Consider the following 23,306-nt stretch of genomic DNA (forward strand, 5'->3'; position numbering starts at 1 on the left):
AATTTTTAGAACTGAAAAAGAACTTCCAGTCTAGCTGGACTAGACTAGAAAATGTTTGTAAAATGTCTTTTTGGAGATTCCACAAATTTGATTGTCTTTAAAATTTTGTCACAGTCTGAAGAGTCATTACCAGAATACACATATCATGTGCTCTCTTAAGATGAGCGCCACATTAAATGAGTGAAAGGCCGGTGGTGTCTCAGGCTGTGCCGCCAGCTCACCTTGCCTTTGTGCCCTCTCCAATAACTCAGTAGTATGACACTGTTGTAAGATGAACTGCATAGAAACTGGTCGCATTTGTAACTACTTCAGTGCTTTAAAATCAAAGCTGAATCCACAATTACATGGATACGGAGTAAAGCTAGTACTATCATCCTTATCCTCCAATTTCAATTTTTTTAAAGACCTAGGTATTTTTAATGATCTTCTAAATCTTAGTTAAATTTATAAAATATTTAATATTAGTAAAAGGTTACCCTTATCTGTATTTGTTTATCGAGGCTTCTTATAAGATTATATATGGGAAAGCATATGGAGAGGGAAAACCCACCCCCACCACCACACTCATAACTTAGACAGCCATTGGTTTAGATCATTGGTTCTCAAACTGTGATCAGAAGAGCCATAGGTCTCCAAGAGGTACCTCAGAATAGTTTGAAGGAAGGAAGAGCTGAAAGGGACATTTTGCTGGTAGATTCCTGTCCCCTCCCCCATTTCCATTTCAACCTGAGCAGTTTTATGTTTCATGTATTAAAGTTCTGCTTAATATTTTATTTGTAAAAAATGGTTTTTTTTGCCTGTATATGATAACATGATTTGTAAATCACTAATCCATTAGTGAGTAGTTAAGCTGAGCGGGATGGCAGACCGCTGTAAGAGTGCCATGTATACCATTTTATTCCAAATAGAGAAGCTGCTGGTCTTTTTGTACTCAGGCAATATATCTGATAATCACAGATTTGAATAAACTCCTTTGAAGCTATAACCTGGAATAGAATTTCCAAAGAAAAAGGATCTGTTTTTCAAATTGCCCTAGAGTAGTATGGTGGTTTAGTCTCTAAGTTGTGTTGGACTCTTGGGACCCCATGGACTGTAGCCTGCCAGGCTCTTCTGTCCATGGAATTCTCCAGGCAAGTATACTGGAGTGGGTTGCCATTTCCTTCTCCAGGGGATCTTCCCAACTAGGGGATCAAACACAGGTCTTCTTCATTGCAGGCAGATTCTTTACTGACTGAGCTACGACACACATTCATTTTTATATTAAGTAGGGTAACATTAACTGTTATAACAGATTAACCCTAAGATCCCAGGGGTTTTTGTTTTTCATTCTCATAAAATCCAAATGATGTTCCTCTTTAGACATGAAGGAAAAGAAAAATGGAATTCTCCTTTAATGGAAAGGGTTGGCATGGAAAACAGAAGACCTCAGTTCTAGCCCATGCTCTGTCACTAACTTTCTGAGCTTAAAAAAAATTTCACTCTGGATCTCAGACTGTGACTGTAAAATGAGGGAATTGAACTAGATATTTCTTCCACTCTCTAAATGTCCATGTATTATATAGATATTTATGTGATCTCTATTGAAAAGAAAATGCTTAAGAGAAACATTCTCACATTTATGTGGTATATAGGGAATCTGGGAGCTTTGTAATGTTGCCTTCTTTACATATAGAACACATCCATCCTTCTCTGAGACCAGGGATGGTTTCTCCTCTCAACAAAATTCATTGCCTCTGTATAATGAGAGATAGAGGTTGAAATGATTGATGCCACTACAAAATGTATTTTCCATTCTAGTCATGACGTGTAAGGTACTTTCCATGCACACAACTGATACTATAGGCAGTGAGGAGGTGTTTACATGCTTTTCCCTGTTTAAAATTAAGCAGCATGGTGCAAGTAGCTTTTTTTAAAAAAAGCCTGACATTCCCAGTTCTCTACAGATAAGTCAGACTTCCACACTGCCCTAGTATTATTAGTTGCATTCAGTGTTGCATGTTTATCCTTTGCTGAACTGGAAGAATTCCCCCTACACACACCTCTCGTCATCAGTTGCTAGGTTACAGCTTTTTACATGGTCCCAGTCTGGTGATGTTTCTATGGATACCAGTCATTCTTTCCACTATGACATTGCTGTGGTCAGGCTCAGAGTGCAGGGAAGACGTAACCATGATGTCACAGGTGTTTTAGCATATGGCCTTCCCTCTAGATTGATGATAAGACTTAAGTAATAGATGTCAATTTCATGTTTTCTAATATTATATAAATAAGGAAGCGAGGTATTAACTGAATTTTGGATATAGCTCATCACTTAAGATCTTTATTCCATAATTATTTCACAGAAATAAAACTAACAAAGTTATAAACTGTACACAGAAGACCTTCTGTTCTCTGTACATCCAACTCATGCTCCACACAGTCAGCCTCTTCCCTCCTGAAGGGAGAGCTGCCAACAGAGGATAAACATTAACTTGTCCTCAAAGGTTAGGGGCACTGACCTGTGATGCTCTTTCTCAGACTCAGTTTATTTAAATGATAAAGCCTGAGGTCTATATTTTTTTGCCATTTAATCTCACAATGATGATGTTTGTTTTCCTGCTAGGCTTTAGACAATATGAAGGCAAGGACTGTGTGTTTAACTGATTTTTATCCCAATGCTTGGTATAGTGCCACACACATGGCCACAATCCTGAAAAGGTTTATTGATCTGAAGACTGAAAGCATGGGTAATTACCACTTTGACTTCAGATTTCTAGAATAATGTTTTAAGATGGTGAGAATTCCTTCTTACTACAATTTTGAAGGCCAGGCTTAACCCGTTACTTAGCTTGTACCGTATAACTCTTTGATCTTACACTTGAGGAAACAATTAGGGCCTTAAGAGGATGTGACTCACCTAAGGTCACAGAGCAAGAAAAGCTGTGGTTTATGCAAATGTGTGTTATAAAAAGTCTGTAAAACACCGAGTTTAAACTCTGTGCAGTAAAATTAATTCTCTTTACTTAAGCAGTAGTGTTTTCTTTTATGTAGTCTGTATACAGACAGATTATTGAAAAGGAACTTCAGTGTTTAATAGGAACTCTACGAAAAGCATACCAGTTTTTATTTAGAATTGATTCAAAGTCTTGCAGTCTATTTAAATATTTGACTTATTCTTCAAAAACCAGATTGAAGTTGAACATAGCATAGGATTGAGGCCAGTTTTTCAAAATTAACATCCTATTTAAAAACTGGCAGAAATGAATTAAAAAGTCATTCCTTGCATGCACTTCCTTAAAGTGAAAGGAATTTATTTGCCAAATAGAATCCTTTGGGGTAAAACAAAGTAAATGAAAAATGTGTCTTCTGAAACACAGACTGCCAAAGGTGTTAGTAATGGACTCTTAACTGCCAGTGGGAGAGACAGACAGATCCCAAGAGCATTGGAAAAAATGACAAAGCAGAAGCTCTCAAGAGATGAATTGTAATTCAGCATGAACTCCCCTCCTTCCTGGGATCAAAGAATCTGCCCCCTCCTTTCTGTAGGGCCACATCCTTTGTTGAACTTTAGGCAATAATCACACCTTTGTCTTGCATTTATGCTCTGCCCCTTCATTTTTTCCTTTTGTCAGATTACCTTTTTCCATGGAAGTTCTGAACAACTCATTGCCTTCTGGGGACTCCCCTTTGCCAACTAGATAAAGTTGAGGCTCCTTGGCATGGCATTCGGGCCCTGTATCATCTGGACCTACACGTTTCCAGCCTCATCTCCCATTCCCTCTCTGTGCCGTGTGCTTCGACCGGACTAGCGTGTTTCCTGAGAATGCCCTGTGCTTTCCCTCCTCACACTCTCCTCCTGTTGCCACCTGTTGGAATTTCCCCAGGCCTTAAGGCCAAACTGAGTTACTGCTTCCTTCATGAGGCCTTTGCTGTTCGTTCCCCACCTGTGTTAATCTCTCCTGACCACCAAGAGCTCTTTAGTACTTTTCTTCTGTCACTTAGGTTTTGTCGTCTGTTCCGGTTAATTCATGTCCTTAATTCCATTGAGTCGAGGGCTGTGTGCTCAGGGCATCTCCTGCAGGAGGCTGAGCACCTTGATGAAATAGAATGAGTATAAGATGACATTCACAAGTCAAATAGGCATACACTACTTAGTTCTGTGGTTCTAGTGTATAGTAAATATAACTGTTACTAAAAATTTTTACCCAGAGAATTTCTGTTATACTTCGTTTATGCACCCTCACTCTTGCTGAATTCCTTCACTATTGTCTATATCGCTGGTTCCCAGTCTTTCAGTATGATGACCCTCCTCTTTTACAACTCTAATCCAGTGACCGTCTACAATATTTTTGAATAACCTTTTTGAGATATAGGGCTTCCCTGATAGCTCAGTTGGTAAAGAATTCGCCTGCAGTACTGGAGACCCTGGTTTGATTCCTGGGTCAGAAAGATTCGCTGGAGAAGGGAGAGGCTGCCCACTCCAGTATTCTTGGGCTTCCCTAGTGGCTCAGTGGTAAAGAAATGAAATGCGGGAGACCTGGGTTCTGATCCCTGGGTTAGGAAGATACCATGGAGAAGGGAAAGGCTACCCACTCCAGTATTCTGGCCTAGAGAATTTTATGGACTGTATAGTCCCTGGGGTCACAAATAGTTGGACACAACTGAGTGACTTTCACTTTCGTTGAGGTATAATTTACAGTATAAAATTCACTCACTGTAAGTGTAAAATTTAGTTATTTTTAGCAGATTTACAGAATTGTGCCATCATCTCTGTGATCCAGTTTTAGAACATGTCTATACCCCTGCCCCCGAAAAAGTTCTCTCCTGACCTTTTGTAGTCGGTTACCACCCCCACTCCCATTCCCACCCTCAGCCCCAGGCAAACACTAATCTGCTTTTGATCTGTATTGATTACCTTTCCTGGATATTTTGTATAAATAGAATCAGACAGCAGGTAGTTTTTGTGTCTGGCTCTTTAGCATAATGTCTGTGAGGTTCACTAACATTGTAGCACATATCAGTAGTTCCTTTTTATTGCTGAATAGTATTCAATTGTATGATTATACTATATTTTGTTTATTGGCTCATCAGTTGATAGATCTTTGTATTGTTTCTAGTTTTCAACTATTATAAATAGTGCTGCTTTGATCATGAATTGATTCATGTACAAGTCTTTGTGTGGACATTTGTTTCATTTCTCTTGAGTGGAATTGCTATCTGATATATCTCTGTAACTTTTTAAGTAACTGCCAAATTGCTTTTCAAAGAGGCGTGTATAATTTTATATTCCCACAAGCGGTGCCTGAGAGTTCCAGTTTCAACACAGGAGGACCCCTTCTTAATATTTTTTAAAATCGTATGCTCTCATGTGATAGAGGTTATTTTAGTATCTGCAGGTCGATAAAAAAAAGAGTAAAAATGACACAGAATTAGTGATACTTCTAGAAGGATATGTATATTCTCTTATCACAACAGCATTTAATGACATAATGTAGTTTGTCTGTAGGCAGTGCTTTGTGTGCACTGGAATAGCAATTCAGTGCCCCCAGGATCACAGTTGGGTGTTACTGGTCCAGATGACTTGTTTAGTAATAAATGCAAGCTATCTTTTTTATCCATCTTCTGTAAAATAGAGACCTATTTGATAAAGTTGTTTAGAAACTAAAACATTTGGCTCATAATAGGTACTCAATTAGTGACAGCTGTTACTGCTGGGGATAGTGTGACTTGAAGAGCATAGGCTTTGGAGCCTTACAGGTGAGAATTCTAACTTTGCTGAACCAGGCTAGAGAAATAGACTCTCCTTTAGTGAAAGTGCCTTTGAATGGAAACAGTGTAAATTCTTGGAAACACTGCTTTTCATGCTTATTCCTTGCTGACTTCAAAATGCTGTTTGTTGTCTATCCATTTCGTTTGGTCTCATCTTTTTTGGATTGGAACCTTCTCCTCCCCCCACTCTCCATTTATCAAAGTCGCTTAGTGAATGCTATTCTTGTATTCTAAAGCTAATTCTCACCCCTGATTGCACATAAGGATCACCCAGGCAGCTTTTGCACTGAATTCTGATTCCTGGGTCTCACCCCCCAGAGATTCTTATTTAGGTGCTCTGGGATGTGACCTGCGCATCACGAGTATTTTTTAATCAGGTGATTATAATGTGTAACCAAGGATGAGAATTACTATTTCTGATATGAAACTAGGATTGGTAACAGCTGTTCTTGCCTACTTGAGTATTAACAGCCAGTGTTACAAGTTTCCCAATTCCTTCATCAGTAAAGGCATTAGGCAGAATAGAGCCTCTGGGATACCCTGTTACAATGACACAAAGCCAAGGAGGAACCTCTCAGATAAGCACTTTCTTCCACCTCAGTGGTACAGTCGGTGTCTGGAAGGTTGTGTGGAATGAAAGCAAAAACTAAGCCATGCTGCAGTTAGGGCATGTTTCATCCATCATCACTCCTTCTAGGAGACAGCGTGGCATAGTGAGGTGGACTCAGGTTTTGGTACTAGATGAGTCTGGATTTACTTTGTTTCTGTTGATTACTAGCTGTGTTGACTGAGATTCAGGGTTTGAAACTGCACATTTTTCTCATGTGGACAAAAAGTAGGGATTATTAAATACAACCAGAATCATACTATATAACTTACAAGATTGTTAGGATTGTTGCTGCTGCTGCTAAGCTGCTTCAGTCGTGTCCGACTCTGTGTGACCCCATGGACGGCAGCCCACCAGGCTCCCCCGTCCCTGGGATTCTCCAGGCAAGAACACTGGAGTGGGTTGCCATTTCCTACTAGCTCTTATCATACTTCCTGGCTTATTAAAGAGCAGTTGTATGTGTTGATACAACTCATGCTAAAGACTGTCTTTGACTTGTTTGTATCTCTGTGCCAGTCACAGTGCCCTTAAAGCTCAGAAGTCTGTAAAATTTGATGATAATATAGAAAACAAAATTTCGTTTTATAAATTGATGTGTTTTCGCAGTTAATTAAGAGAGATGTGGCATTCTAAAATTAGTGCTCAGCAAATAAATGTTGCTACACATTACTTTAATGGCAATATCCCTTCATTTTTGCTTAATGTGATTCATGGTCAGAGCCATGCAATGTCATATAATGCAAGGACAACAGTAGAGGCGCTTCAGTATTTAGCAGGAGATGGCTTTAACAGTTACAGCAGGCTGAGGTGAGTAAGAGAATGGGTATGAGGACAGCTGTGAAGAGGAATCAGGCAAGGAGTTAGTATCAGAAAAATCAGACACGAGGACAGATAGATAAGCATAAATCAGAAGATACAAGACATGTGAAGTTCATCGTGTATTTTTTTTCCCAGCTCTGTCTGCAGAAGAACGTAAACTAATCAAATGCTAGTAGTAATGAGTACCCCTAACGCACAGATTTTACTTCCTATATCCTTCCCCACTAGAAGGAACCAGGGCTCCTTGGAGAAAAAGAGAAATTCCAAGTCTGCAGTAGGAACTCAACAGGGTAAGCCTGAGAAATCATTTTGTGCTAGAAACAAGAAAGCTTTGCAAAACCTAATGGAATAATTATATGTGTACTTCAGTTTAAATCAAACAAGCTAATGGAGTTGTGTCAAAGGACACCGAAGGCAGTTTGAAAGGACCCACACTGGCTGAAGTTGCGACAGCTGGAACATCAGGGAGAATAATGGCTGCAGTTGATTTATTCACATGAATATGTAAAAATCCATGAATCCTCAGAAAAGAGACCCTTCCCCCATCCCACAATTGACCATCTTAAAAATTACTCTAATATCAGCTGCTTACTCTAAATACTGATTGAATTGATCATTTTTCTAGTAGCAGCTGTTTTAAGGTAACTGAATAACTCTAGGTAAAGAGGGTATGCTCTTTTTTTATATAAGAATGCCAGCTAGTATTTGGAGAAGTAATGGTATAATTAGAGAATCACCATTTCAACTCCTAATAAAATATCTGATTCAGGCAAAAACCATCTACATATGATAAAAATTATTAGGTGAAAGGTAGATGTAGAACTGGAAATATCACCCCACAGATTATTTGGTTATTTCAAGGGGAAAAACACAGCTTTACAACAGAGGGATTACATTTTTAAAGGATTGTTGGAACAAGACAGAAATAAACCAGGAAGCAAAAAAGAGCATATGACAGAAGTAGTAAGTGGCCTACAAAGCCTAAACTATTTCCTGTCTGGACCTTTAAGGAAAATTTGCCAACCCTATTTTGGAGGAGCAAGTTAATTGATTTTATAAGGAAGCAGTTAGACAAATCCAAACTGATTAACTTTGCCATATACCTGAAATGAACACAACACTGTAAATCAACTATACCCAAAAATTAAAGATTAAAAAATAGGGACTTCCTGGTGGTCCAGTGGCTAAGACTCTGCATTCCCAATGCAGAGGGCCCAGGTTTGATCCCTGGTCAGGGAACTAGATCCCATATCCCTCAACTAAAGATTGAAGAACCCGCATGCCCCAGCACAGCCAAATAAATAAATACTTAAAAAATAAATAAGTTAAAAAAACCCAAAACAGCATGAGAAAAAAAATGAAAAAAGATTAAAAGAGACTTGAGGTTTATTCCTAGGTATTTTGTTGTTGTTGCAGTAGTAAATGTTTTCTTAATTTCTCTTTCTGATCTTTTTTTTTTTTTTTTACTGTATAGCAATGCAAGACATTTCTGTGTATTAATTTTGTATCCTGTGACTTTACTAAATTCATTGATTAGCTCTAGTAGTTCTCTGGTGGCATCTTTAGAATTTCTATGTACAGTATCATGTCATCTACAAACAGTGACAACTTTACTTCTTTTCCAGTTTGAATTCCTTGTATTTCCATACTGTTCTCCAGAGTGAGGCACCAATTTACATTCCCACCAAGAGTGCAGGAGGGTTCCCTTTCCTGTACATCCTCTCCAGCATTTATTGTTTGTGAGTTTCTGATGATGACCTTTCTGACCAGGGTAAGGTGATACCTCTGGTACTACCTTGTACTACCTCACTGTAGTTTTGATTTGCATTTATTTGATAATTAGCAATGTTGAGCTTCTTTTCATGCACTTTTTGGCTGTCTGTATGTCTTCTTTGGAGAAATGTCTATTTGGATCTTCTGCCCATTTTTTTATTGGGTTGTTAGGTTTTTAAACTTAGATTTGCATGAGCTGTTTGTATGTTTTGGAGATTAATCCCTTGTCACTCTCTTCACTTGCGAATAATACCCTCCAGGTTCATTTATGTTGTTGCAAATGGGGAGATTTCATTCTTTTTTATGACTGAGTAGTATTGCTGTGTGCATGCATGCACGTGTGTATCTATCACATCTTCTTTATCTGTTAGTCTTTTGATGGACAGAATGGTACTTGCCAGCCCCAGTGTCCACGGGGTAGAACAAGCTCCCAAAACGGCTGCCACCAGTGTTTGTCCCCAGTGTGAGCTCCAGTTGCCCCTTGCCTCTTGGGGGACTACAAGTTCAGCAGGTGCATCTGACTCAGGCTCCTTTCAAATTGCTGCATCTGCCTTGGGTCCTTTAGCAGGTGGGATTCTATGTGCACCCTTTAAGACTGGAGCCTCTATTTCCCACAGCCCTCTGGGTCCCTAAAAGTAAACCCCACTGGCCTTCAAAGCCAAACATCCTGGGGACTCATCTTACTGGTGCAGGAACCCCGGGCTGGAGAGCCTGATGTGGGGCTCAGACCCCTCGCTCTTGGGGAGAACCTCTGAAACTGTAGTTACTCTCCCGTTTGTGGGTCACCCACTCGACCGTTTGGGTCTTAACCATATGTCCACTCTGCCCCTCCTACTCACCTTCTTGTGGTTCCTTCTTACCTTTAGCTGTGAAAGGTCTTTTCTGGAAGGTTCAGGTCTTTTTCTCATCAATAAGTTCTCTCTGAATAGTTGTTATTTTAGTGTGCTTATAAAAGGAGGTGAGCTCAGGTCTTGCTCCTCTGTCATCTTGGGAATTCTTCCTGGCCGTTGACAGTTTTTTTCCTAAAGATTTATTTATTTTTGTGACTGTGCTGCTGTGTGCAGGCTTTCTTTAGTTGCGGTGTGCAGGCTTCTTGTGGTGGCTTCTCTTGTTGCAGACGACGGACTCTAGGGCACGTGGGCTCAGTATGTGTGGAGTCTTCCTGGACCAGGGATTGAACCCATGTTCCCTGCATTGGCAGGCAGATTCTTAACCACTGGACCAGGGAATCCTCCTGGCCATTGGCACTTCTTATTTAACTTATTTTTTAATTATTACAAAAGCAGTGCATGTATCCTGAAGAAAATTAGAAAATAGAGACAAGAGGAATAATGAAAAAATAAAAACATCACATGTCCACTTTCCAGAGATCACCATTATAACAGCTTAGTGTAAATCTTTAGGAACCTTTTCCTAGGTATATGTAAATTCATCTATACTTTTTTTTTTTAATCTATACTTTTTTAAACCAAATCATATGCTGCATGTATTGTTTTGTAACCTGCTTTTTAAATTAATGACCTATGCCTTTTTACTGCAGTAACTTTTCATTATCTTAACTTCAAGCTCATATTCAGATTTTCCCAATTAATTTCCAAAGATGTTCTTTTACTCTTGGTTTGCAAATCAGGATCCCACCCAGGACCATGCATTATGTTTGTTCTAATATGTCTGGTCCCATAAGTGTTATTCTAGCGCAATTCCTCTTTTTCACTGACATATTGAAGAAACTGGGCCAGTTGTCCTGTAGAAAATTTTAGCCTCTGAATGTGTCTGGTTGCTTCCTCATAATGACATTTAAATCATTCTGCTATTCCCTGGCATATCCTACTAACTGGAGGTTATGTATTACAGCTTGCTGGATTCAAATCAAACATTTTTTACTAGATGTGCACTTAACGATGATAATGTGAGATCCCGTTATTCAATTGTGTTGTCTCACTTTTGACAAGACACGTAATCTGTGGAGTTTTCAGGCATTGACTTTTTCTTTATTAAACTTTTTATTTGTATGGAGTCTAGCCAATTAACAATGTTGTGAAAGTTTCAGGTGGATAGCAGAGGGACTCAACCATACATATACATGTATCCATTCTCCCCCAAACTCCCCTCCCATCCAGCCTGCCTCATAACATTGAGCAGAGTTCCTTGTGCTATATAGTAGGACCTTGTTGGTTATCCATTTTGAATATAGCCGTGTGTACATGTCCATCCCAAACTCCCTAACTATCCCTTCCCCCCGTCCTTACCCTTGGCAACCATAAGTTTGTTCTCTAAGTCTGTGAGTCTGTTCCTGTTTTGTAAATAAGTTTGTTTGTATCATGACTTTTTAGATTCTGTGTGTAAGGGATGTCATACGTTGTTTCTGCTTCTCTGTCTGACTTCACTCAGACAGTCTCTAGGTCCATTCATGTTGCTTCTCTGTCCGACTTCACTCAGACAGTCTCTAGGTCCATTCATGTTGCTGCAGATGACATTATTTCATTCTTTTTAATGTATGTGTAATATTCCATTGTATATATGTACCACATCTTCTTTATTTCTCTGCTGATGGACATTTAGGTTGCTTCCATGTCTTGGCTATTATAAACAGTCAGGCATTGACTTTTAAAAGATTCTGCTTTCCACACCATCAAATACTGTTTCTCATCCTTTGTGGTCACTGAGCATTTTGACAAAAATAGCATATCACCAACTAAATTTTCACATGTTTCCTGTGGTTTCCTGTGGTCATACAGTTTTGGTTCATATAACCTAGTGTTCTGATGTTGGAAAATGAACCAATATTTTTTTTAGGCTAACATAAATTGTATTTTATCTCTAAAAATGAGATTAGGAAGACTTTAAACATAATGAATAAAATTGCCTGACAAACCAAGAATTGTCTTTTAATGAGTACAGGTTTGGGAACATGCGAAATACAATCAAGGCATAAAGTTATGATACTAGAGTTAACTAAACACAGAGGGGTTTGAGAGCTGCAGCCTCGTGGTGGGTCTCCTTCCCTGGAATGGGAGTGCTAGGCTGGAACAGAAGTTTCTGGTTCTGGGCAATTGATCCCTAGAGAGACCACAACATGTGACTCTAGTTGACATATAAGGACATCCATGAAACTCCCAAACTAGAATTTGGCTTCACATGCCAGTTTCTTTGAAAGGATTCAGGGGTCAGCAAACTATTTATTATCTCATCATTGCTGGTGATCAGGAGTCAGCCTGGCTTCACTGAGCCCCATGCTCTAGGTCTTACAAGCCCAAGCATAAGCAGACTCCACCCTCCGTACAGAGCAGCCACTCCCCAGACTTTTGTGGTGATCGTTCCTTACCTTTGTTTTCTTGTGAGTTTTACTTGCTAAGTGTGAATCCATAAATAATCCTGTTTTGTTTTGCCTGTTTTGGGATTTTGCACCAATGGAATCATACAGCATGAATTATTTTGTGTGTAACTTCTTTTGCTTAACATTTTGCTTTTAGAGTTCATCTGTGTTGATACACGTATCTTAGGTAATTCACTTGCTTTGGTGTATTGTATTCTGCTGTGTGAATATATAACATACCTATTTTTCTGGTTAATGGTTGTTTATGGGTTTTAGCTGTTAACAAATAATGCTGTTATAAGCAATCTTGAATATCCATTCTGGTGGACAGAAACACATATTCCTATAGGGTATACCCATAGGGAATTGCTAGGTACATAAAGCTTTGATGGCTTCTCTGATTATTCTTGAAGATAGATTCCTAGAAGTAAAATTAGTGGATCAGAAAGTGTAACCATGGAAGGTGATTTCAGGACTTTTATAAATTTACTAGCCTTTATTCTAGTTTAATTCTATAGTATAAACTAGCTACACTTTGTTCAGTTGGCAGCAAACTATAGAATCAGGAATACAACCAGTTCCTTGTATTGTGAGCATCAGACTTGTTTTTTCCCTCAAGTTAATCTGGTAATGTATTTTTCCTTTTTCTTCTTTCTAATTTATCCCCCCTCCCCCATTTTCTGCTTCCCCTTTGGTAACCATAAATTTGTTCTGTCTGTGAGTCCATTTCTGTTTTATAAATAAATAAGTTAATTTGAACTATTATTTAGATTCTGCATAGAAGTGATATCATATAATATTTGTCTTTCTCCAACTTTCTTCACTTAGTATGATAATCTATAGGTCCATCTAGAAGTGTACTTCTGTCATGCTTCCTGATACCCATTCATGTGAGTTTATGTAGTAATTATGGCTGATTGGGAGGAAAATTAGAACTGTTGAATCTTATTGTATAGAAGTCATAATTGTCCATGATCAAATGTATAAATACATTGATTCAGTATGCTTTTTTTGAGGATTCACTTTCCAGAACTTAAGTTCTATCAATTGAATGTTTTAATGTATGTGCTTCTCTGTTGCTGCTTTCGCTTTAGCAAATGTGAAATGTGTTTGTTCATTTACCTGTTTCATGTCCTTCCTTGAATGTAGCTGCATCCTAATCAGTGCCTAACATCTTGCCTTTCCTGTGGAGGATGTTTAGTAACTGTGTTGGAATAGTATCGGATTACGACGTTATTTGGAATTACTGCTGTTTTGGATTTTTGCTTTTCCTTCATATGTTAGGTGTGTTAGTGATTATGATCATTTTCATTTTTATAGCACTTTCTCCTCCATCTGGGATCTCTCAGGTGACAGGTTATTTGGATTGTTTTCGGTTTGGAATAATTATTCTGACATTTAAATAAGCCTCTGTCTGAATGGACCCTAATTTTCATTTCTATATTTTTAAGCTTCCCTGCTCTGAAGAATTTTCAGGTTTATTAGACTGCAGTAGTTAATCATCTCCATCATTCCATCCCAGATAGACATGGAAGATGACAGAAAAGAAACAGAAACAAGTTTAAATAGAATAGTGCTTAGCTGTGAGATAGCACCTTATACCTGAAAGCTTTAGCAAACATTAACTCATCAATTTTCCAACATGTTGGAGAAGTGGGAAATGGGTTTTTATTATGTATTTAGTGGCTGAAAAAGTGAGATATGCTTTTGATCAGAAGTGGACACTCACTTGGAACAACTTCCTTTGTTTAAAATCATAGACATTTTTTGTAGCCAACTTTCCATAATAAATTTCTGTTTTTCTTAATCTGAAGTTTTTGAAAGAGGCTCATCCTCTGACCTTCTGTTTCTCTCAGAAGGAGACAACTGAGTCAACTTTAAAGCTTATGGGTTCCATTTTCATGAAGCCAATACCTTCGGCAGTTTCCAGAAGCAGGAAGCTCCTCCTGCTCTCTCACCATCTTGGAGAAACAAGAAAATAGACCAGATGCCAACTCAGAACACAAAGTAACATCTCATTGTCCCTGAAGGACAGTTTGGCCGTGGGCAGAGTTAATGTCCCTGTGCTGGAAGGCCTGAGGAGACGGAGGCTAGATTGCTTACCTGAGTTGCTTATGTTCATCGAGCTAGGAAAGGAGTCCAGCAGCAGCTGATCCCTGCCCCAGTGCCCTTTGCTTCTTAACCTTTTGTCCATCAAGACACATGTTTAATTAGTCCAGAGGACAAGCTCTAGCTCTAATACCTTTTTTTTCCCTAGTCATGAAAATATGTGAACATTTTGAATTTACTATTGAAATTTTTTTGAAGAAATGAAATATTAACTTCATTACATTATTAGTAATAACAAATGTCTTGTAATATATCTCGCAACTGATCAAGACCGAACAGTATGTTCATAGAATATAGCTTTATATAAGATCTTTTATTTTTTTCAAAATAGTAAATGGACATTGTTAGAAATCTTTCAGTATGTTTGATTTCTTAAAACAAAAACCAAACAAACAAAAGCCCCAGCAGTGTCTGCCTCCCCACTTGTTTATATCCAGGGTAGTCTTTTTTATTTTTTTTCTCTGTTGATTTTCTTTTTTTTTAATCTGTTGATTTTCTTTAAATCACTTTTGGCCAGCTGATTGCCTGTTGTGAGCCGAGCCCTTGCTGAATCCTGGAGAAGTGGCAAGAGGCAAGCCTCCCTTTCCTTGAGGAGCCTGTAGTCAAACAGTAATGATTGTTTTGAGGAAATAAATTGTACTGGGGAAATCACTTCACCTCTCCAGAGTTTGGTTTCCTCATCTAAATAGTGGGTTAATGATACGTGCCTAACAGGTATCATTATGAGGACTTAAGGAAGTCATTCACGTGACAGTACCTTGCCTGGTGGAGAGCACACACTCAGGAACTGTTGATTCAGTTTGCATCTGGGAAACCAGGCAAAACAGTATCATTAGATAAGTAAATTGTGGTATGTAGGCCACTAAAGAATGTGAATCAAGAGACAGACTGAGAGTGGAGAGCTGAGATTTGTTAGGAAAGACTCTGTGGAGAATGTGGGATCTAAAGAGGCTCAGAACTTAGGTGATGAAGCTGTAGGTATTATCCGGGTAGGGAATGGATTGGCTCTAATTTGGAGGAAGGGTTTGGGCTTCACTACTTAAATTTCACCAGTTTTTTATCCCCACGTAGTATCTGTATTGCTTCTCCAGTGACTTCACAGAAAATAATCCTGTACCCAGTGGTAAAACCCTATGGGGCTAATCCTTGTTAGCATTACTACTATTTCCATGGCAACCATCAGATGATATATAATCTTAGTGAGGCAAGATGTGAGAAGTATTTTCATCAACAAATGTCCAAATTTACTGGTGGAATGTCCAATGGGAGATTACCCGACCACTTAGCTGCTGTCTCCAAAATCTAAACCCTGCTCTTCCACGTTTCCGTGTTTGACATTTAGTAGGAAATATTTTTTTTTTTAAATCTTGCTGTGGATTTTTTCCCATAAGGGAATGTAGTTATGCTTGAATTCCATTTGAATAGTTTTTGCAAAATGGACATAACTGATAACATAAATCTGAGGGAGGAAAAGGCTTTTATATCTCATTTATAAATATTTTTGTGACTATTGATTGTTTGTGACTACTGGTAAGTAATTATGTAGAAGGGTAAAATAGACTTGACTCATATTCCATCAATTTTATTCAAATGAAAGATTTAAAATAAAATTCTTAATATTTTCCTGCTGTAAACAACTCATCCTGTAATATGGGGGGTGAAAGAGCAGAGGGCAGGTGGGGAAAGGAATCTCATAGAGTCTTATGTTGTTGCTGTGTTTGGTCGCTTAATCATGCCCAACTCGTTGTGACCTCATGGACTGTAGCACAACAGCCTCCCCATCCTTCACTGTCTCCCTAGGGTTTGCTCAGATTCATGTCCGTTGGAGTTGGTGATGCTATCTAACTGTCTCTTCTGCTGCCCCTTCTCCTTTTGCCTTCACTCTTTCCCAGCATCAGGGTCTATTTCAGTGACTCTGCTCTTTGCGTCAGGTGGCCAAATACTGGCACTTTAGCTTTAGCATCAGTCCTTCCATTGAATATTCAGGGTTGATTTCCTTTACAGTTGACTGGTTTGATCTCCTTATTGCCCAAGGGATTCTCACGAGTCTTCTCCAGTACCACAGTTCAAAAGTATCAATTCTTTGGCACTCAGCCTTCTTTATGGTCCAATTCTCACATCTGTACATGATGACAAGAAAATCTGTAGCTTTGTATGGACCTTTATCGGCAAAGTGGTATCTCTGCTTTTTTAATACACTGTCTAGGTTTGTCATAGCTTTCCTTCCAAGGAGCAAGTGTCTCTTAATTTCATGGCTGCAGTCACCATCCACAGTGACTTTGGAGCCCAAGAAAACAAAGTCTGTTACTGTTTTCACTTTTTCCTCATCTATTTGCCATGAAGTGATGGCACTGGATACCATGATCTTAGTTTTTGAATGTTAAGTTTTAAGTTAGCTTTTCACTCTCCTCATTAGTCCTCATTGAGAATCTCTTTAGTTCCTCTTCACTTCCTGTCATTAGGATGGTATTATCTGCATATATGAGGTTGTTGATACTTCTCCTGGTAGCCTTGATTCCAGCTTGTGATTCATCCAGCCCAGTGTTTCACATGATGTACTCTGCACAGAAGTTAAATAAACAAGGTGTACAGCCTTGAGGTACTCCTTTCCCAATTTTAAACCAATCAGTTGATTCATGTTAGGTTCCAACTGTTGCTTCTTGACCCACATGTTGGTTTCTCAGGAGACAGATATTCTCATCTCTTTAAGAATTTTCTACAGTTTGTTGTGGTCCACACAGTCAAAGGCTTTCGCATAGTCAATGAAGCAGTAGATGTTTTCCTGGAGTTCTCTTCCTTTCTGTATGATCCAATGAATCTTGGCAATTTGATCTCTGGTTCCTCTGCCTTTTCTAAACCCAGCTTGAACATCTGGAAGTTCTGGTTCACATACTGCTGAAGCCTAGCTTAAAGGATTTTGAGCATAACCTTAGTAGCATGTGAAATGAGCACAATTGTATGGTAGTTTGAACATTCTTTGGTATTGCCTTTTTGGGGGATTGGAATGAAAACTGACCTTTTCCAGTCCCGTGGCCACTGCCGAGTTTTCCAAATTTGCTGACATATTGAATGCAGCACTTTAACAGTGTCATCTTTTAGGATTTTAAATAGCTCATCTGGAATTCCATCACCTCTACTAGCTTTGTTTGTAGTGATGCTTCCCTAAGGCCCACTTGACTTCATTTTCCAGGATGTCTGGCTCTAGGTGAGTGACCATACCATCATGGTTATCCGAGTCATTAAGACCATTCTTGTATTCTTGTGTATTTTGTATATCTGTGTATTCTTCCCACCTCTTCTTGTTCTCCTCTGCTTCTGTTCAGTCCTTACTGTTTGTCCTTTAGCGTGTTCATCCTTGTGTGAAATGTTCCCTTGAGGTCTCCAATTTCATTAAAGAGATCTCTAGTCTTTGCCATTCTATTGTTTTCCTCTATTTCTTTGTGTTGTTCATTGAGGAAGGCCTTCTTATCTCTCCTGGCTATTCTCTTTAACTCTGCATTTAGATGGATATATCTTTCCCTTTCTCCCTTGCCTTTCACTTCTATTCTTTCCTCAGCTATTTGTAAAGCCTTCTCAAACAACCATTTTGCCTTCTTGGATTTCTTTTTCTTGGAGATGGGTTTGGTCACTGCCTCCTATAGAGTGTTATGAACTTCAGTCCATAGTTCTTCAGGCACTCTATCTACCGGATCTAATCCATGGAACCTATTTGTCACCTTCACTGTATCTCCCAGAGTTTGCTCACATTCATGTCCATTGAGATGATGATGCTATCTAACCAACTCATCCTCTGCTGCTCCCTTCTCCTTTTGCCTTCAATCTTTCCCAGCATCATGGATGGAGGTGTTAGTTAATGTTAAGGTGGTAGTCATTTTGCTTTATATAAGAATATCAAATCAACGTGCTGTTTACCTTAAATTTACACAATGTTACCTGTCAATTAAAGTACAATAAAGTTGAAAAACAAGCTATAGATTAAGTGAAGAGATTAATGAGGATTGACAGAAAGTATTTGCACCACATATGACAGAGCAAAGGTTGACAGCTTTGATGTAAGTAAATCAATTTCAAAGAAACTAACAACCAATCCAATAGAAAAATGAGCAAGAGATGTGAACAGTTAGTTTGTAGCAGAGGAAGAACACCTGAATTTATACAAGAAAAGATACTCAAGCTCATTCCTAAGAGGAGAAATGCAAATTAACACTATTTTTCACCTACTGGATTACAAAGGCTAAAAAAAATTAATCTGACTAACTGTATTTCTGAGGGTGTGAGGAAACTCAGAGAGGACAAGGGGTAGGGCATAAATTGATGAAACCTGTCTGGAGGATAATTACAGTGACAACTGTATCTAAATTGTAAACATTCCTTGGCTGGATAGTTCCATTTCTGGGAATTTCTCAAGCAAGTCGTCAAGGATATACTTTGCAGCATTGTTTGTAATGACAAATGATAAGAAACACCCTACATGGTCACTCAAGAGCACTTTTCCTGGGTGCTGTTACAGAGGATCTCCCACACAGATTAGTTCAGTTTGGTTCAGTTGCTCAGTCCTGTCCGACTCTCTGTGACCCCATGGACTGCAGCACGCCAGGCCCCCCTGTCCATCACCAACTCTTGGAGTTTACCCAAACTCGTGTCCATTGAGTCTGTGATGCCATCCACCCATCTCATCCTCTGTCGTCCCCTTCTTCTCCCGCCTTCAGTCTTTCCCAGCATTAAGGTCTTTTCCAATGAGTCAACTCTTTGCGTCAGGTGGCCAAACTATTGGAGTTTCAGCGTCAACATCATTTGTTCCAATGAACACTCTGGACTGATCACCTTTAGAATGGACTGGTTGGCTCTCCTTGCAGTCCAAGGAACTCTCAAGAGTCTTCTCCAACACCACAGGTCAAAAGCATCAATTCTTTGGTGCTCAGCTATCTTTATAGTCCAACTCTCACATCCATACATGAGTACTGGAAAAACCATAGCCTTGACTAGATGGACCTTTGTTGGCAAAGTAATGTCTCTACTTTTTAATATGCTGTCTAGGCTGGTTATAACTTTCCTGCCAAGGAGTAAGCGTCTTTTAATTTCATGGCTGCAGTCACCATCTGCAGTGATTTTGGAGTCCCCCAAAATAAAGTCTGACACTGATTCCTCTTCTGTTTCCCATGAAGTGATGGGACCAGATGCCATGATCTTAGTTTTCTGAATGCTGAGCTTTAAGCCAACTTTTTCACTCTCCTCTTTCACTTTCATCAAGAGGCTCTTTAGTTCTTCACTTTCTGCCATAAGGGTGGTGTCATCTGCATATCTGAGGTTATTGATGTTTCTCCTGGCAGTCTTGATTCTAGCTTGTGCTTCATCCAGCCCAGCATTTCTCATGATGTACTCTGTATATAAGTTAAATACGCAGGGTGACAATATATAGCCTTGATGTACTCCTTTTCCTATTTGGAACTGGTCTGTTGTTCCATGTCCTGTTCTAAGGTTGCTTCCTGACCTACATACAGATTTCTCAAGAGGCAGGTCAGGTGGTCTGGTATTCCCATCTCTTCCAGAATTTTCCACAGTTTATCGTGATCCACACAGTTAAAGGCTTTGGCATAATCACTAAAGCAGGTGTTTTTCTGGAACTCTCTTGCTTTTTCCATGATCCAGCAGATGTTGGCAATTTGATCTCTGGTTCCTCTGCCTTTTCTAAAACAGCTTGAACATCTGGAAGTTCACGGTTCATGCATTGTTGAAGCCTGACTTGGAGAATTTTGAGCATTACTTTACTAGTGTGTGAGATGAGTGCAGTTGTGCAGTAGTTTGAGCATTCTATGGCATTGCCTTTCTTAGGGATTGGAATGAAAACTGACCTTTACCAGTCCTGTGGCCACTGCTGAGTTTTCCAAATTTGCTGGCATATTGAGTGCAGCACTTTCACAGCATCATCTTTTAGGATTTGAAATAGCTCAACTGGAATTCCATCACCTCCACTAGCTTTGTTCATAGTGATGCTTCCTAAGGCCCACTTGACTTCACATTCCAGGTTATCTGGCTCTAGGTGAGTGATTATCTTGGTTGTGAAGATCTTTTTTGTACAGTTCTTCTGTGTATTCTTGCTGTATTCTTCTTAATATCTTCTGCTTCTGTTAGGTCCATACCATTTCTGTTCTTTATCGAGCCCATCTTTGCATGAAATGTTCCCTTGGTATCTCTAATTTTCTTCAAGAGATCTCCATTCTATTGTTTTCCTCTATTTCTTTGCACTGATAACTGAGGAAGGCTTTCTTATCTCTTCTTGCTATTCTTTGGAACTCTGCATTCAAATGGGTATATCTTTCCTTTTCTCCTTTGCTTTTCGCTTCTCTTCTTTTCATAGCTATTTGTAAGGCCTCCTCAGACAGCCATTTTGCTTTTTTGCATTTCTTTTTCTATGGGAATGGTCTTGATCCCTGTCTCCTGTACAATGTCACAAACCTCCGTCCATAGTTCATCAGGTACTCTATCATATCTAGTCCGTTAAATCTATTTCTCACTTCCACTGTATAATCAGAAGGGATTTGATTTAGGTCATACCTGAATGGTCTAGTGGTCTACTTTCTTCAATTTCAGTCTGAATTTGGCAATAAGGAGTTCATGATCTGAGCCACAGTCAGCTCCTGGTCTTGTTTTGCTGATGGACTAGAGCTTCTCCATCTTTGGCTGCAAAGAGGATAATCAACCTGATTTCAGTATTGACCATATGGTGATGTCCATGTGTAAAGCTGTGTCTTGTGTTGTCAGAAGAGAGTGTTTGCTGTGACCAGTGTGTTCTCTTAGCAAAACTGTTAGCCTTTGCTCTGCTTCATTTTGTGCTCTAAGAACAAACTTGCCTGTTACTCCAGGTATCTCTTGATTTCCTAGTTTTGCACCAGTCCCCTATGTGAAAAGGGCATCTTTTTTTTTTTTTTTTTTTTTGGTTTTAGTTCTAGAAGTTGTTTTAGGTCTTCATAGAACCAACTGTTCGGCTTCTTCGGCATTAGTGATTGGGGCATAGACTTGAATTGCTATGATGTTGAATGGTTTGCCTTGGAAATGAACTGAGATCATTCTTTTGTTTTTGAGATTGCACCCAAGTACTGCATTTCATCCTCTTTTGTTGACTATGAGGGCTACGCCATTCCTTCTAAAAGGTTCTTGCCCACAGTAGTAGATATAATGGTCATTGGAATTAAATTTGCCCGTTCCCATCCATTTTAGTTCACTAATTCCTAAGATGTCAGTGTTCCCTGTGCCATCTCCTGCTTGATCCCATCCAATTTACCTTAATTTGTCGACCTAACATTCCAGGTTCCTATACAATATTGTTTTTTACAGCATCCACCTTTACTTTCACCACCAGACACATCCACAGCTGAGCCTCAAGAAAGAAGTTCCTGCTCTGGCCCAGCTTCTTCATTCTTACTGGAGTGATTATTAATTGCCCTCCCCTCTTCCCCAGTAGCATATTGGACACCTTCTGACCGGGGGGCTCATTTTCTAGTGTCATATCTTTTTGCTTTTTCATACTGTTCATGGGGTTCTTGTGGCAAGAATACTTGAGTGGGTCGCCATTCCCTCCTCCAGTGGACCACATTTTGTCAGAACTCTTCTCTATGACCTGTCCGTCTTGGGTGGCCCTGCACAGCATGACTCATTGAGTTACACAAGCCCCTTCACCACAAGGATGTGATCCGTGAAGAGGGTAGAGTCTTATAAGCCATGGTAAGGACTTCGTTGCATTTTATTCTGAGTAAGATGGAAAACTTCTAGATGCTTTTAAGCAGTGACATAATATAACTTAGGTTTGAAAGATTGCTGCTTGGAGAGGAGGCTCTAGGAGGACAAGGCTGGAAGCAGGGAGACCGCTTAGGTGATGACTTCCTGCAGTCAGTAGTCCGGGGGGGGCGATGATGCTGGCCTAATGGAGAGTGGTAGAGTGGGGACAAAGAGTAACGGTAGGATGCTGGGTGTTTCTTTTGCTCTATAAGTACTCATGATGCTTATGCCGAGCACTGTTCTAACAGTGTTTTAAAAAACATCAACTCATTCATGCTCATAACAACCCTCTGAGATAAACTTCAGAGGTACAGCCCACAGGATTTGTACATGGATTGGATGTGGGTAGAAGTGAAAAAAGGAGGCGTGTGGGCTAATTCCTTTGTGTGGAGCTAAAACTCCTAAGAATGGAGTTGCCATCTGCTGAGAAAGGGGAGACGCTGGAGAAGTGTGTTTCGTGGAGGCCCTAGAATCGGGGGTTCAGTTTGCATGCCCATTGAGCTTGAGATGCAGTCAGTGATCTAGCTGGACATGTGGAGGAGGTAAGCCTAACCCCAGGTCGGTCTGAGGGGTCTTTTCCTGTGGGTGTGGCTATAGAGTGACATTTTTATTAACTTTCGCATCAGACTAGCATTTGAATACTAGCTCTGTCATTTACTAATCAAGTGTCCAACTATATAACTTACTCATTTAGCTTCACTTTCTTCATTCTGTAAAATGGGTTAACAGGATATATCCTGTAGCATTATTAAGATAAAATGAAATAACGTATATTACCTGGAGCGGTGCTCCGACACAGAAAGTGCTTAGTAAATGCTCATTATCTTCCTTTTCTTCAGGTTTAGTTTGTTGCATTCAGTGCAGACTAACAGAACATGAGCTTCTCTTCAGGATAAATAAATAAGTTTTGATATAAAGCCCAAGTGTGTGTGTGTGTGTGCTTAGTTGTGTCTGAACCCACGTCTCTGGTGTCTCCCGCATTGGCAGGCAGGTTCTTTACCACTGTGCCACTTGGGAAGCCCCCAAATGTTCTCTTGGGAGTGCCTACTTAATGACAAGCTCCGAAAAGGACTTAATTCGAACCTATTTCCTATCAATCAATAATAACTTTATAAAAGAAAGGACTTTGCTGAGGTTTATAGACGGCACAGGGGAAGA

General features: G+C 39.5%; 1 protein-coding gene and 1 non-coding gene across 5 annotated transcripts in view; both read left to right on the forward strand.

Moving 5' to 3' along the window:
* The window catches only part of BICDL1 (BICD family like cargo adaptor 1), an 80,935-nt gene that overhangs the window by 14,429 nt on the left and 43,200 nt on the right, over positions 1-23,306 (forward strand). The gene's annotated exons all lie outside the window — the stretch shown is intronic.
* TRNAG-CCC (transfer RNA glycine (anticodon CCC)) lies at positions 8,341-8,413 on the forward strand. Its single transcript has one exon. It is a non-coding gene; the product is annotated as a tRNA-Gly (tRNA).

The sequence above is a fragment of the Bubalus kerabau genome, chromosome 16 (genome assembly GCF_029407905.1).
Source record: "Bubalus kerabau isolate K-KA32 ecotype Philippines breed swamp buffalo chromosome 16, PCC_UOA_SB_1v2, whole genome shotgun sequence".
NCBI classification, from domain to species: domain Eukaryota; kingdom Metazoa; phylum Chordata; class Mammalia; order Artiodactyla; family Bovidae; genus Bubalus; species Bubalus kerabau.